Source organism: Colobus angolensis, unplaced genomic scaffold, assembly GCF_000951035.1.
Source record: "Colobus angolensis palliatus isolate OR3802 unplaced genomic scaffold, Cang.pa_1.0 Scaffold26, whole genome shotgun sequence".
Taxonomy (NCBI): domain Eukaryota; kingdom Metazoa; phylum Chordata; class Mammalia; order Primates; family Cercopithecidae; genus Colobus; species Colobus angolensis.
Genome location: NW_012115821.1, coordinates 698,152 through 702,389, shown reverse-complemented (window position 1 = coordinate 702,389; position 4,238 = coordinate 698,152). Strand labels below are relative to the sequence as shown.

Below are 4,238 nucleotides of genomic sequence, written 5' to 3'. Positions count from 1 at the left end.
ATAGATGGTGAAATGATGGAAGTCTGATTTTTCTGGCCCAAATTAAATGTGCCAGAATGCAACTACAAAAACAAATCCATACCCTTTATATATATGCATTCTAGAACCCCCCCAAGCCCCAGGTGAGATTTATCAAAAACTGATCAAAGATTCTTCACATTATGAAAGTTCCACAAAAAAACTCTTGTTCAACTCAATAAGAAGTCGGTATTTGACAAACACATAAACTTCAGTAAAATCTGAGCAAAGGCTTTGTTCAGCCATGCGGGCAGGTACCCTGTTTTTAAACAGACACAAATCTACTAAATCAAATGGAACTATTAAAGGCCAAAATTCTAAATGAAACGAAAATGGTACTGCTTGAGAAATATCAGATATTAAAATGACCGGAAGAATTATCTTGTGTAAGATGATCACCGCCTTTATCAGAGAGGTACTTCTGAAATCAAGTAAATATGTAGCATCCATAACCATTTTAACTGGAGTACTTTTTCATTCCCCCTCCCAAAAGTGAATTTGAAAAAATTAAATTTGGCTTTAATTCATTAAGCTACATCAGTCTCTCTGAAAACTTCTAATTTTAAAATCAAGTACTCATTTGATTTTCAAGCAAGGTCAAGAGAACAGGCAGCCTAGTGCTGACATTACAGGGATATGCCTCACACTGCTCAGCAGTTACACCAATGTGGCGTGTTGCTATGGTGCCTGACTGTTAATTTCTGAAAGAAGGTGATTATAAAGCCACCAGATGAACATCAATCGGATGACACCACTTCAGCACACAATACTGACACGCGTTACTCTTGTTTGCAGCAAGTTAATTTTATGAATCACCACTTTTGTGATGTGAATATTCCTTTCTAACTTTAAACCTACCAAGTCAACAAGCAAAACATAAATTTAAAAAATAAAAATAAGTTCAGCTTCAACAAAAAGAGAAGAGTTTGATAATATCTGGGGGGAAAATGTGAATCTGTAGAACATTTCTTAAGGGCAACCGTTTTTCTTAGGACTTCCAAAAATACACCACATATGTACTCACACGCAAATAAATACGTGTTTATTTGACAAATACAGACCAAAAAACAACTGAATTAAAATGCCTGGAAGGCAAAAGACACAGCCCTGGATATAACTTCACTAATCACATTTGCATTTACCTTTTTTGGCTTCTGTAAAGCAATCTTCAGTTATAGTCACCTCAAAAGGTCACGTCTTACCCTGAAAACAAAAGAGAACATCAAAATCTGAATGTCAAGAGAAGTAGCAACCACCTCTGCCAAGGACAGACACAAGCGAAACAACAAAAGAACTCAATTCTATTTACTGGCAAATGACTCTCAGGGTTAATAAAAACAAGTCCCAAGAACCTCTACTTATCTGGACCATATGCCTTTGAGCTCTTCAAGACAACAAAATCGACTTGGGGGGAAAAAGTCAAGTGAAACATTTCAAATGTTGGGTATCAACTTGTTCTCATCTTGTTGTCTATCAATTTATTTTCATGTAGAATAATATGTGACTCGTAGGCCTTTGTTTTTGGAAACCAGACTGCCACTTGAACGTGTCTCTGTTTGGTTAACATCCACAACATCCCCCATTTCATTAAAGCAGAGACTTATTTTTTTCCCTTTTGGAAGAGAGTTAGGTCTTGTAGACAACATGCTTTCTGCCACTTTGGACCTTTCAAAATGAATGAAAGCAGCACCATTTTCAGTTTGGGGAGGGGCAGGGAGTTAATTGCTAGTGAAAGCTGTTCACAGAATGTTTTTCTCTTAGCATGTATCTACGGGAGCTACTAAGTTAAATAAAAAGGGTTCATGTCACACGAAACAAACAATTGAAATCAAGCTTCCTAAAACACAAAGAAACCATGGAACACATTTTACTCCACATATACTCCTGCATCTGCATACCCCCGTATGCAAAACAGTGTTTAATCCTTTAAGAAACATTACAAGCTGCCTCTTTCTGCCCATGTAACTGGGATCAACATATGGCACAAGTGAAAAGAAAAACATTTGTTTATTAATTTAGATCAAGTTACTAAGAGGGTACAGAATTCATTCCATATCCATTAACCAAATGCTCATATAATTTTTAAGGTGGCAAAATCATATCATCATTTTACTAAAATGTTCACATCTTTTTGCTCACTCTTCAGAATAATATGTAATGAAGTGGTTTAATTTTACAGGAATATATCCCTGCTTATCCCTCTGCTGTCAGCCCTGAATGTGGAAAGGCAAACATCATTGAGAAGAGTAAAATCTTATTTCACGAGGGCTAAAAATTTGACAGTGGCACTTTGGTGTGTACTATCTTTGAGGAATTGATCCAAGGCCAATTTATGACATTTCCACAAGCAAGTGTATGCAGATTCTTGCCATTAAGATTGGAAAAAGATGCAGGCTCTGAGTGAAATCATAATTTTCATGTTTACTGTAAGAGGAAATTGGAGGTTTTCACCATAAATGTTCACCATTTGGGTGGGGAAAAACCCTAGCTCTGAGACTTAAAATTACTATTTTGCAGCCTGACCAAAACCTTTTTGTTTTTACACAAAACAATTCAAATTGAAAATGAAAATCGTGTGCTTTACTGCTGATGTATGTCCCCAAGATTGGTTTCTCCAGTGGTGAGAAGTCTATTTCAGGGCAAGCGATGATAAGAAAGAAAAACAGAGCAAAGATGGTCAGGTCCTCAAGGTAGAGCTAAGATCTGCAGAGACCCACTCTACACAAATCAGAGCTCTGTACATACAAAGCACACACAGAAATTTCTACATCTACCACTCATCAAATCTTAAATGGAAAGCAATTGAACTTTGGCAGATCCTACTCAATTCAAAGCAAGAATGCCTTTTTCTCTCTCCTTTTTACTTGAGATGTTCTCCAATACATGCACTGTAAACTAATTTATATGTTTATCTATTGAGCTGTGTCTATTTTTGCATGTTTGGCAGTCAGACCTATAGTATTAGACTTTGCAATGCAGATGAGGTTTGCTATCATATAGGCCTGGCAAACAACTGGACCTCACTAAAATTTATTTTTTTAAAAAAACTGCTGAAAACGCCTACTTTGAATAAAGTTATCTCCAGTGCTGCATTTGAACTTGCAGAATATTTTCAGGTAAACACCAAACCTGTTTTTCTACTCACCTATCTACACAGTATAGTGTGTAAGTGAACACAGAACAAAAATAGAAGCTGCTTCAGCCTCAGATTTTACAATTATCATTTTTTTCCCCTAGGGATACTGGGGGAAGAATTACAACAAAATCATACAACTGACCCTCCAATTTATAAATACTAAACTGACCACATTTAATTTTCACTTACACATAAAAACTTGGCAGTAGGATATAATCTCTATCTTCCTCTATTTTGAAGTTCCATAAATTTTGGTGCACATGCACAATTGGCCACTCACTAATTTATTTCTGCCGATTTTCATTTTTAGAAAAGGTATACATTAACAAAGTAATCTAAAAGACATTTTTCTAGTTTTGCTGAGGAAAGATTAATAGTTCAACAGCTGTTTGCCATCATGCTAAATTAAATGAAATGTGTCAATATAACAGACAAGAGAATTAGGGGGTAGTACGGGGGCCCGAGTCTGCCTCATTACTAGCTTAGAAGAATTGGAAACCAACAACTAGCAGAAAAATATGCGTTTCATTTTTTCCAAAGCATAAAACTTCCCTTTCCAATACTATATTTGCTATTTTCTTTAAATCACTTTTACTTATCGAATAGATCAACTATTTACCTGTGTGCTTACCGGCACCACAAGCACCAAAACTAAACTTAAATGATTATGCAAAGCTTTTAGGTTAAAAAAAAAGATAAAAGAAATACATTCCCCTCCAGCCCACTTGTCTTCTTTTAAAAAATGCTGTCTCCATACGAATTGCGTTTTTTTTTTGTTTTTTTTTTTTTCTTTTTCTCTTTCTTTTTTAAGTTTCCTACTGGTTTTCGGAGCTTGCAGTGAGCCGAGATCGCGCCACTGCACTCCAGCCTGGGCGACAGAGCGAGACTCCGTCTCAAAAAAAAAAAGAAAAAGAAAGAAAAAAAAGAAATACATTCCCCTCCAGCCCACTTGTCTTCTTTTAAAAAATGCTGTCTCCGGCGGGGCGCGGTGGCTCAAGCCTGTAATCCCAGCACTGTGGGAGGCCGAGACGGGCGGATCACGAGGTCAGGAGATCGAGACCATCCTGGCTAACACGGTGAAACC

General features: G+C 36.8%; 1 protein-coding gene across 3 annotated transcripts in view; it reads right to left on the bottom strand.

Annotated features, from left to right (window-relative positions):
* FOXP1 (forkhead box P1) overlaps positions 1-4,238 on the bottom strand; it is a 658,747-nt gene that overhangs the window by 350,692 nt on the left and 303,817 nt on the right. For all 3 annotated transcript variants that reach the window (XM_011947141.1, XM_011947138.1, XM_011947142.1), the window contains one exon: positions 1,161-1,221. The gene's annotated coding sequence lies outside the window, so the exon portion shown is untranslated. The remainder of the gene's footprint in view (positions 1-1,160; positions 1,222-4,238) is intronic.